The sequence below is a fragment of the Dendrobates tinctorius genome, unplaced genomic scaffold (assembly GCF_039654945.1).
Source record: "Dendrobates tinctorius isolate UK_male_01 unplaced genomic scaffold, ASM3965494v1 ptg000071l, whole genome shotgun sequence".
Lineage (NCBI taxonomy): Eukaryota > Metazoa > Chordata > Amphibia > Anura > Dendrobatidae > Dendrobates > Dendrobates tinctorius.
In genome coordinates, this window is record NW_027361739.1 from 9569333 (window position 1) to 9581788 (window position 12456).

The following is a 12456-nucleotide window of genomic DNA, read 5'->3' on the forward strand; positions in this document are numbered from 1 at the left end:
CAGGACAGGGTAAGTGACACCTTTCTTAACGGTGACTATGTTCAGATTAGGTAGCCACCTCCCCCTCCTACTTTTTATAGCCCCGCTTTTTCTCCCCCTTGTAACACCCATCCCCCCTTTCACTCCTCCCCTTAATCCTCCGTCAGGAACAATATTCGCACTAACTCGTAATGGAACAATGTGCCTGTCAAGCGCTGGCTAGAAAAATGCCTAGAATATCTAATTTTCTCAATCTCAGTGATCTAAAATTGATCAGAGACCTTCATAGGGATGTAATAAAAGAGACTACACATTATCAGGTGCAAAACAAACCCATTTACTCAACATAAAAGTAATAACTTTGATATACACAAATTTCAAAACTCCTGAGAAGTACACTTTCATTTGTAAGAAAATCTGCCTTATTTATATGAACTATCCACAAACCTTTCTCTATCCATTCATAAAACAAGCTAAATAAACAATAGTAATGACTAAAAACATTACATACCAACCTTATAAAGTGTGATGTGTTCGGGACCAATGAGCCTGAGAAGCCAGCACAGCTATATCTTCCTTCCTGAAGTTCTGCAGACCAACTGTGGTATCAGGTTTCACACAGCAGCTAGAGCCAGGAGACTATCTAGAGGGAGGGGGTTTCCTGAAAATCTGGTGAGAAGGGAGAAATGAAAGTAGAAGAGCTGCGCCTGTCAGATCCATTGTTCCTGACGGAGGGTTAAACTTTTCACCTCCACTTAACCTCCCCACAACCTCCACATTAACCACTGTTCTGCCCTGCATAGCTGATTCATGGGTCAGGCTATGTGCACACGCTGCGGATTCACCAGCGGATTTTTTCCATGCGTATCTGCACTTAAATTGACCTGCGGTTTGACCTGCGGATTGGCCAGCGGTTTTCCCCTGCCGTTTGACACCTGGACAATGGAATAGGTGGCAAACCACAGCGGAATCCGCAGAAAGAATTGACATGTCAATTCTTTCTGCAGATTTAAAACCGCAGCTTTTCCACAGTGAAAAAACCGCAGCATGTGCACTGCAGAATGTAAATCACATAGACTTACACTGTACACACTGTATACACTGTCTGCAGAACTGCTGCGGATCCGCAGAGGCCAAATCCACTGCAGATCTGCAGCAGAATCTGCAGCGTGTGCACATACCCTCACTGCGCCCATGGCTCTGCCAGGGCTACATTGCTACATTTTCTTTTTCATTGCAAAAAGATAAAATTAAGATTTTGGGCTGCAGTAGGTCACTGAAATACAAATGTGTAAAAATTTTGAGAGATTTTGAAAAATCGCAAATCAATTAGGCAAAAACATCTGGATAACAAAAACCATGGCAATAATGAAAAAAAAAGAAGTAAGATTAACTTAAAAAAGGGTACAAATGAAATAATGAATAAGGTCAGGTGCAGATGAAAGTATTTTAGGTCTGAGTGCCATCCGACAAAACATTGGATCGCACTTGAACCAATATTATTCTATGGACATGTCAAAGAAAAAATCTCTGCATCCTCGAGTTTTAGCCGATATTCAGATGGCACTTGGCCATGCATGTCAGCGAGTCCATGGAAAGCATCTGACTGCACACGGATAACACCTTAGTGCAGTCCGATTACCATGGACTGACAGGATGGAGAAGATGTAAAAAAAAAATTGTCTCCATCATATCTTTGTCCAAGAGAATCGGAATACACTGTGATCACATTCTGATCCAGCTCTGATCAGATTCTGGTCAGAGTGTGATTTGCATGATCGACCCGATTCTCTCGGATGACAGATTACACAGTCATTCTACGCCAAGCCTTAGAATAATTTTTTTTCAGAAAAAAAGGAGCAGAGACAATCATGAATCAAGGAAATTGGTCTTTCCTTTATACTTTTTTATTCTAAATTGATCGACTGATGTTTTTGGCTTAAAAACATTTCCCAAAAAACTGCATGTCCCATTCCAGCCTTGCTGTGGTTTGTCTTCCTAGCTCCTGGCATATGTGCAAGGGTTGAGAGGCGTGACTATGGTAGTAATGCCAACATGATTGATAGACATGGAGAGAGAAGGAAAAGAGGGAGGTAGGGAGCAGTAAAGAACGAGGAGGCTTGGGCATATTAGCACAAACACTGCAGCAGGTTCAGATAAAAATATACACATAAAAGGTTAGACTGTATAATAAACATAACAATACAATAGTAACGATAGTATGAACATAAACGTCCAAATGTCACTGATTCAAGATGGATTTTTATAAGCACAAGATTATGAATCGGAGTTGGGAATTTCTTAGACATGTAGACTGAGTCCAAGGTGGCGATGCACTTTAAAGTTTGGAAACAGATAGGGTTAATAATAGACAAATGGATGGGGGGGTGGGAAGAAAAGAGCAGCATCCTAATGAATGTAGAGGATGAAGCTGGCTGTAAGAAGATATACAGCATGTACCACCATACATTGAGTGTGTGGGAGAGAAGGGAGAAGAATGCAGAAAAGAGGGAGCTAGGTGAGGATGGCATGAGATAAGTAGAAAAACGAAATAATTGCATGGATACAGAAAAAAGGGGCTCTGCAACAGTGAGAGGAACAATTACAGGGAGGGGTGATGAGACTTTGGACTGTATCCAGCAGGAAAGCGAGCAGGAGACAGAAATAGGGATGTAGGCTGCTCTGCTCTCCTGTAGGAGGTGAAGGGATTCCCCCATAAGAGGGGAGCCCACCCCTCCAGGTTAGGAGAGCGAACAGCTGATGTCCCTTCCTTTGCTGACTGCCACAATACTGCTTTGCCTCTGCAGTGCGGGGACGTTTGGCTGTGTAATCTCCGGAAGGGACGCCAGGGGCTACGAAGGTCTCGTTGACAACCTGCCGATGAGCCGGGGGGGACTCGTCTTATATAAAGCATTACATTACTGCCATCACGAGGGTGAGAATTTATATTTATTCCTTATATCTTAATTAGGGGGACCAAAGCCCAGCTTCCAGAATAGAATTTCTCGCTGCTCGTTCTTCACATTAGATCCAGCAGTGAAACATTTCCAATAACTTATGTCCTGCTATGTGCACAGAGCCAGAGCCAGCAAATGTTAGGGTTAGGGCAATCTCATCCTTACAGATTGGTGTTAGTTACATACGTAGGATTCTAGTATGTAATGCCGTCAACCTTACCCTCCGTCAGTCAGTTCCTTTTATTTATATGGAGTCATACATTTGGAAAAAGTGTTATTTAAGGTCTAGGTTTCTATACAGGTAGATATAATGTACACGCCGAAAATAATACCGTATGGAATAAGTATTCTCAGCCATAAGTAAGAGCTTGAAAATATAATAGAAAATATGGTTTTTAGGTTTCTAATGGACCGTGTTATTTAACCTTCATCACAGCCCAGATGGGCGAGCGGACTGACATGCTAAAATAGATCGATTGTACAAAGTGTAAGATCCTACTAAGATCAGTCCCAGTAAAAAGTACGGTAGCGCTACGTTAAGAATTAGGAAATAAGGGTATGTTACCGCACAATTTAATCAAATAGATTTTGACACAAAATGACGGGCCTCAATGGTAAAATATTGTGGCAGAATTTTTTTCTGACGTGATTTGTAAAAAATGCTTGACTACCATGTTACACCAATGTGACGAATCATTTATTACGTTAGGTTCCCACGTCACATATTTGTTGGTGCAGATTTTACAGAACATCTGCCTCAAGACCCACGTGGATTTTGCTGCTGATTTTGTTAAGAATCTGGTGCAGATTTCTCCTTTTCTGTTGCAAAAGGTGAAATTAGCGCTGGTTCTGCACAAAGTCTTGACATGCTGTGATTTTAAAACAAAACGCAACAAAAGTCAATTACTATGCAGATTCCAAACCAAAAATTAAAACCGCAGAATATGAATGAGATTAATTTAAAATTCATCCACTTGTAAAATACTACTGCTTTTACAACTGGAAAATACATGTATTTATATAAATGCAATGCCAAATTACGGAGAGAGAAAAATGGTGTAGATGTGGTTTTTACTTGTCAACACCTCTTCATTAGGACAAACCGGAATGAATGGAAAATAAAAACTTGTTGGAAAATAAAAAATGCATCTACACCATTTCTGTCTCTCACCATAGTTTGAACCTCTAACAGGGCAGTATTATATCCACTACTCCTTAAAGTTTGCATCTCATCACATCGGTGGATCTTCAGCAGCCTAGTTCGACAAGCCAATACAAGGGTTGTGGCTGGCACAACGCCATTAGGTGAGCAATTCCCTGTTTTTCCTATTTTGCTTGTATACCAGATAAGACTCTACTGCCCTTTCTGTCTTTCCAGTTTTTACTTCACTTGAACTCAGATTAAAGCAGTTTCTGGGTGGATTCCACCCTAAAACTGCTGTGAATAGGGGCACATAGCTTATTCCAAATGAATAGAGCTAATCTGTTTGCAAAAAATCAGATACATAAGGTCAGAATCACACATCCACGTTTTGTGGTCCAAGTATGGATTGTGATGCCCAGACTGGCCACAGATTTCCTGACTCAAACGCAACAGCCTCATAAGCATATAAAAGGCTGTCGCATTCGGGTCATAGAATCATAGAATCGTAGAGTTGGAAGGGACCTCCTGGGCCATCTGGTCCAACCCCCTGCTCAAAGCAGGATTCGCTAAATCATCCCAGTCAGATGTCTGTCCAGCCTCTGTTTGAAGACTTCCATTGAAGGAGAACTCACCACTTCTCGTGGCATCCTGTTCCACTCATTGATCACTCTAACTGTCAAAAAGTTTTTTCTAATATCTAATCTGTGTCTCCTCCCATTCAGTTTCATCCCATTGCTTCTAGTCTTTCCTTGTGCAAATGAGAATAAAGTTGATCCTTCTACAATGTGACAGCCCTTTAGATATTTGTAGACAGCTATTAAGTCTCCTCTCAGTCTTCTCTTTTGCAAACTAAACATTCCCAAATCCTGCAACCTTTCCTCATAAGACAGGGTTTGCAGACCGGTCACCATTCTGGTCGCTCTTTTCTGAACTTGCTCCAGTTTGTTGATGTCTTTTTTAAAATGTGGTGCCCAAAACTGGACACAATATTCCAGATGAGGTCTGGCCAAAGAGGAGTAGAGGGAAATAATGACTTCACGTGATCTAGACTGTATGCTTCTGTTAATACATCCTAGAATTGCATTTGCCTTTTTTGCTGCTGCATCACACTGTTGACTCATATTCAGTCTGTGATCTATTAGTATACCCAAGTCTTTTTCACATGTGCTGTCACTTAGCCCTATTCCTCCCATTCTATATATGCTTTTTTCATTTTTATTGCCCAGATGTAGTACTTTGCATTTCTCCCTGTTAAAAACCATTCTGTTAGTTGCTGCCCACTTCTCCAGTTTATTTAAATCTTTTTGAATCCTCTCTCTCTCTTCTCTAGTATTAGCTATCCCTCCTAGCTTTGTGTCATCAGCAAATTTAATCAGTTTACCCTCAATTCCTTCATCTAAATCGTTGATAAAGATGTTGAACAATACAGGGCCCAGGACAGAGCCCTGTGGTACCCCACTTAAGACATTCTTCCAACTGGATGTGCAGCCATTTACGACCACTCTTTGGGTCCGATCACTAAGCCAGTTATGAATCCACCTAACAGTTGCCTTGTCCATTCCATACTTAGTCATTTTTTCAATAAGGATTGTATGAGAGACTTTGTCAAATGCTTTGCTGAAGTCAAGATATACTATATCTACAGCATTTCCTTGATCCACCCAATCAGTGATACCGTCATAGAAGGAAATTAAGTTAGTCTGACATGACTTATTAGTTACAAACCCATGCTGACTCTGTTTGATAACTTCATTCTTATCCAGGTATTGACATACATGTTGTTTAATAATTTGTTCAAAGATCTTTCCTGGTATAGAAGTCAGACTCACTGGCCTATAGTTGCCTGGGTCCACCTTCTTTCCCTTTTTGAAGATAGGAACAACATTTGCTCTTCTCCAGTCTTCTGGCACTTCTCCTGTTCTCCAAGAATTTTCAAAGATTATGGAGAGGGGTTCAAAAATTTCTTCTGCTATCTCCTTCAGTACTCTGGGGTGTAATTCATCTGGACCTGGAGACTTGAATTCATTTAGGTTAGCTAAGTGTTTCCTCACTATCTTTCTGTTTATAGATATCCTGGATTCTTCTATTCCCTTAATAGGACAGTGAATAACAGTTGATGTTACATTTCCTTTCTGAGAGAAAACAGATGCAAAATAGGAATTTAAAAGTTCAGCCTTCTCAACATCCTGTCTTACCATTTCATCATTTTCATCCTGTAAAAATCCTATAGCATCTTTGACTTTTCTTTTACTTTTGACATATCCCCAAAATCCTTTATTATTGCTTTTGACATCTCTTGCAAGCCTCAATTCATTTTCAGATTTAGCTAATCTGATTTTTGCCCTGCAGGTTCTGCAGACAGCATTATATTCTTCTTTAGATATGCCTCCCTCTTTCCATTTTATAAACATTTTTTTATAAAATGTTTCGTTTCATGCATCTCGGTCCGCACTTAGACAATGAAACACAAAAGTATGAATGCAGCCTGTATGTTCACATTTAGTTTTTTTACATGGATTTTGAATCAGATTCAAAAAGTATTTCAAACACATTTGGATGTAGAATTTAGTGTGGCTCTACTACAAGGCCGCGTGCACATGTTCAGTATTTGGTGAGTTTTTTACGTCAGTATTTTGAAGCCAAAGCCAGCAGTGGAGAAATCAGGAAAAGTATAATAGAAACACGTCACCACTTCTGTATTTTTTACCCACTCTTGGTTTTGTCTTACAAATACTGAGGTAAAAAACTCAATGTGTTCACTTGGCCTGAAATCCTCATACCTAAAGGCCCAATAGATAATAGCTAATTGTTGGTCGAATCGATGGCTATTTCTCATGGCTCCCTCATATACAGTTTATAAACATTCAGATTGGTACAATATTCATGTGTTTTCACAAAGGAGCTGCTTCCAGACAGCTTATCTCCCAGAGAACAAAATATTCTAGCATTAAAATTCAAATTGACCGTCCCTTAACATCCCCAACATCACCTGTTGAGAGAGAGTCAGGAGGTCTTCTTCATGCCCATTAGATAGTGGATCCCACTGATATGGGCAGGTTCAGACTACTTTAGTCTAATGTATATGGAGCTTTAAGAGATGAGCAATAGAATCAGACCAAGTAAACCAATCAACCTGCAGTATCTGTCACATGCCCTTTTGACCCTGTAACCATAGGTAAGGAAAGACTCAAGGACTCCTGACTCTTCCTTTGAGGTGACCTGCAAGTTCCATTACAGAAACTGAAGAAACCACAATGGATTTTTTTTTAGCCCTATTAGGGTCACCTTGTAAAATCAATATGTAGCTACTCAGTTTACTTCTCTCAACAGAGAGACAAATAGAAGATAGAAAAGCATGAGTAGTGACAAAGGAAAAAACCACACAAGTCTACAACAAGTCATTTCATGGTGTCAGAAGATGACCGCATTCTGTTCTAACCAGGGAATTCAGTTTATGATGGCTGTAAACAATAATAACCATGATAGCGATGTGTTCACATTCAGTTCAGGTCACAGAATTTTTATTATGAGGCCGGCTGGACAGTAGTGAACACATATTGCCCCAGGCTCGGACTGGCCCATAGGATAACAGGGCATTCCCCCGGTGGGCCTCCAACCCCACTATATGGGCAGTACTTGGCATAATTCACTTCATACAGAAAAAGCAGCACCTCATCATTCATTAACCATACTACCCAGTTTATTATCATATAGAGATATTGTCATGATACCAGTGCTGGGTGACTGGCACTGCTGGGGTTAATGTTCTGACCTCAGTGCAGACTCTCACCTGCACACCTGGGACCTATTATGGTGGCCTCTCATTGGTTCTGGGGAGGCTTCTTATAGCCTCAGGAAGCTCCTATTACCTGTCAGTTATACTTTCGCCCTTGGCATTGTGTGGTGACCCCTGAGTGTGTTTGTGCTGTGTTCTGGTTGCTTGATTCTCTGTGTACGACTCGGTCTGTTCTCTGGATTTTGCTTTGGATTCTGCCTTGTACCTTTTACGTCTGTTTGGTTTTGATCTCTGCTTGGCCCTGACTATCCGTTCTGTCTCATCCCTGGTACTTTACTGATATCTTGTGTATGACCTTTGGCTTTGTCTGACCTCCTGTCTGTTTATCCCTCCTGTACCTCGCTTGCCTGTACTGTGCATGACCCCCGCTTTGCCAGACTTTGAGTTTTCTACCTTCTTTGAAAGCAGGATGCTAAGTCCCGCCCCTTGCAGTCACATGACCGTTCACATGACCGTAGGTCCTGTGCCGGCTTGCTAAACTTCTACATTCAGGTCCTGTGCATCTTTATTTTCCGGCTGTTCTTGTCCCCAGGGGTCCCTACGGTGCGGGTGAGTCCCTGCTTAGCGGAGGCTGTACGCCGGCGCTGTCAGGACCCTGACATTATAACTGACCATTACGTTTTTTGGGGTTTTTTTATGCAGAGAGTTATGGATCCCATACAGTCTCTGGCTGACCAGATGAAAAGTCTGAGTCAGATGTTTCAGGGTTTATCTCTGGAGCAGCAATCTCTGGCTCGTTCTCAGCAGCAGGTTTCTGAGACAGTGCGGGGAGCTCTAGCTACTGGGTCTCTGGGGGCTGGGGTGATTGATGTTGTTTTGGTGTCCCCAGAACCACCTATTAAACTGCCTGACTTTTTTTCTGGAAACAAAAAGGAGTTCAGGGTCTTCATGGAGGGGTGCAAACTTTTTTTAGTTTGAGACCATGTTCCTCTGAGGACGAAAGTCAGAAGGTTGGGGTCATTATGTCTCTGTTAAGAGGGTCCCCACAAGCTTGTTCTTTCTCCCTTCCTCCCACTGCCCCTGAGAGAGTGTCTGTGAATGCATTCTTTGAGGCCCTCGGGCATATTTATGATGAGCCTGACCGAGTGCGATTGGCAGAGGACATGGTGATGAGCGTCTGTCAGGGGAAACACTCAGCTGAGTGGTTTTGTACTGAATTCCGCTGCTGGGCTGCAGAGGTCTCTTGTCCGAGCGGCTGCAGGATGCCTTGGCGCTACATCCCCCACCTAACTCTCTCAAGGACGCTATGACCCAGGCCGTCCGGATGGACCGCAGGCTGCGGGCCAGAGGGGTGATGCAGGTGGAAACTCCATTGTTCCCCAGTGGAAAAGAGACTGCCCCTGAGCTCATGGATGTAGGCGCCCTCTCCCTGAAGGATATGGAGAGGAAACGCCGGAAGGACAAGCAGTTATGCTTTTACTGCGGTAAAACAGGACATTGGAAAAGGGAGCGTCCTGATTGCCCGTCTTCAACCCAGTCGGCGGGAAATGACTAGGTCTGGGTAGTCAACGGGGAGACTACTCAGACCCTCATGTACCCTTTTCCTCATTTTCTAAAGTGCTACTGCATGTGGAACTGTTTGTTGACGGTAGTTCTTTTTCCTCTACAGCCTTCGTGGACTGCGGATCATCGATTAACCTCATTGACTCCCAATTGGTCACACACTGTAAGATAGGGACAGTTAGGCTCAAGGTTCCGATCAAGGTGATGGCCATTGACTCCTCTCCCCTCACTAAGGAGGGAATTCTCTTTATGTCTGACTTGTTTTCGCTCAGAGTGGGCGCTACTCATGTGGAAAACCTAAGTTGTTTTGTTCTGGACAATCTACCTGCAGGGTTGGTGTTGGGCATGCCCTGGTTACAACGTCATAACCCAGTTATTAACTGGAAAACGGGGGAGATTGTCCAATGTGGGTTTAATGATTTTAAGTTATGTGATAAATCCGCACTGCTGGTTGAACCTGTTAAATCTGTGTCTGTATCATCTGTCGAGCTGGAAGGTATTCCGGAATGCCTGAAGGACTTCGAAGATGTATTCTCCGAAAGCGAGGCCGAGACGTTACCGCCACATAGACCCTTTGACTGCGCTATTGAGCTGGTCCCGGGGGCTAAATTACCTAAAACCCGTCTGTTTAATTTGTCCGGTCCTGAGCGCTTGGCTATGAAGGAGTACATTGCTGAAAGTCTGCGCAAAGGACACATATGTCCTTCAGTCTCACCTGTGGCGGCAGGTTTCTTTTTGTAAAGAAAAAAGATGGCGGGTTACGTCCCTGTCTCGATTTTCGGGAGCTTAATCAGATTACGGTACGGAATACATACCCCCTTCCGTTGATTCCCGATTTGTGTAACCAACTATCAGGGGCAAAGTGGTTTTCTAAACTGGATCATCGGGGGGCATATAATTTGATAAGGGTCCAAGAGGGGGATGAATGGAAAACCGCGTTCCTCACGACCGAGGGACTGTTTGAAAATTTAGTCATGTCGTTTGGTCTCACCAACGCCCCCGCCATATTTCAGAATTTCATCAACATGGTATTCTCGGATCTCATTGGTCGTTTTGTCGCTATCTACTTAGATGATATTTTGATATACTCCTCTGACAAGCATTCTCATTTGGAACATGTACGAACTGTTCTCCAAAGACTGAGAGAAAATCATCTGTATGCCAAATTGGAGAAATGTGTATTCTGTGTGCAAGAATTGTCTTTTTTGGGATTAATTGTATCCAGTGAGGGTTTTCGCATGGACCCCAAGAAGGTGCAGGCCATTGCGGATTGGGTGCAACCCCGAGATCTTAAGGGTCTTCAGCGCTTCTTGGGGTTCACCAGTTATTACCGCAAATTTATCCGGGGGTTTTCGCAAGTGGTCAAACCTCTCACGGATCTAACATGCAAAGGTGTGGATGTGAGAAATTGGTCCTCACTCACAAAAAAGGTCTTTGTGACGCTGAAAAAATGTTTTATGTCTGCTCCTGTCTTGGTACAGCCAGATCCTTCCAAACCATTTGTGGTGGAGGTGGATGCCTCCGAGGTGGGGGTGGGGGCAGTGTTATCCCAAGGGTCTGCCACTCTAACCAATCTCAGGCCATGTGCTTTCTTTTCCAGGAAGTTCTCTGCTGTTGAAAGAAATTATGATGTAGGCAATAGAGAGCTTCTTGCGGTCAAGTTGGCATTTGAGGAATGGAGGCACTTTTTGGAGGGGGCCAGTCACCCGGTTACTGTGATCACTGATCACAAAAATTTGTCATACATTGAGTCTGCTAAAAGATTAACGCCCAGACAGGCCCGTTGGTCACTTTTTTTTTCTTGTTTCCAGTTTACTATTACATTCCGTCCAGGGTCAAAGAATGTCAAGACTGACGCCTTATCTCGTAGTTTTCACCCTGTGTCTGCCCCTGAGCCACCGTCCTCCATCCTGCACCCTGGGGTTGTGTTAGCAGGGATCTCGTCTGAATTGGAACGGGAAATTGAGGAGGCCCAGTCGCTGGCTCCTGCGGCCAAGCCAGGGGGCAAGTTGTTTGTCCCAGAGCAACTTCGCCTTAAACTCTTGCAAGAGTTCCACGAATCCAAGTTGTGTGCTCACCCTGGTATATCAACCACGCGACTGGCGGTGGCTAGGATCTTCTGGTGGCCTACTCTTGGTTCTGATATAAAGAAGTTCATTTCTGGTTGTGGGGTCTGCGCTCGTTCTAAAAGCTCCCATAGCCGGCCGGCGGGGGAGCTGATGCTCTTGGAAGTTCCCGAAAGACCTTGGACCCATCTGTCCATGGATTTTATTACCAATCTTCCCTCTTCCAGGGGTAATACGGTGGTATGGGTAGTGATGGACAGATTTTCAAAGCAGGCTCATTTTGTACCCCTGTGCGCATTACCTTCTGCTGAGACCTTATCCAGATTGTTTGTGCAGCATGTGGTCCACTTGCATGGGGTACCCCTGAATGTGGTGTCTGATCGGTGGTGTGCAGTTTGTGGCTAAGTTTTGGCATGCTTTCTCCAAAAAATTAGGGATATCTCTGTCCTTTTCGTCTGCATACCATCCTGAGAGTAATGGTCAGACGGAACGCACTAATCAGTCTCTGGAACAGATCCTCAGATGTCTGACTTCTGCTAGACAGAATGACTTGTGTGATATACTGCCGTTGGCTGAATTTGCCTTCAATAGTCGGGTGAGTCAATCTACTGGTATGTCCCCTTTCTTGATCAACTATGGGTTCAGTCCTCATTTTGGTGAGTTTTCACGTCTGGTTACGGGGTGCCCCGGGGCTGAGGACTCTGTTCAGCGGTTAAAAGATACATGGGCAGAAGTCCAGCGGTGTATATCTAGGTCTCAAGGCAGGTATAAGTTTTTCGCGGACAGGAAACAAACACCTGGTCCCATGTTTCAGGTTGGAGAGAAAGTTTGGCTCTCCACGCGAAACATTAAGTTAAAGATTCCATCAGCCAAGTTGGGCCCCAAATTCATTGGCCCGTACAAGATTGTGGAAAAAATCAAACCAGTAGCGTACAGGCTGTGCCTTCCACCCTCTTTCAAGATCGCTAACGTCTTCCATAGATCTCTACTGAAACCGTTTGAAGCAGTCCG

At 43.5% G+C, this 12456-nt stretch overlaps 1 protein-coding gene across 3 annotated transcripts in view; it reads left to right on the forward strand.

Moving 5' to 3' along the window:
- The first annotated feature begins 2403 nt into the window (after positions 1-2403).
- CRHR1 (corticotropin releasing hormone receptor 1) overlaps positions 2404-12456 on the forward strand; it is a 438157-nt gene continuing 428104 nt past the window's right edge. The window contains exon 1 of one of the 3 annotated variants that reach the window (XM_073582368.1): positions 2404-2497. The gene's annotated coding sequence lies outside the window, so the exon portion shown is untranslated. Of the gene's footprint in view, positions 2498-2628; positions 2915-12456 lie in introns of those variants that run through there. The other 2 variants (XM_073582369.1, XM_073582367.1) reach the window with 2 other exon arrangements.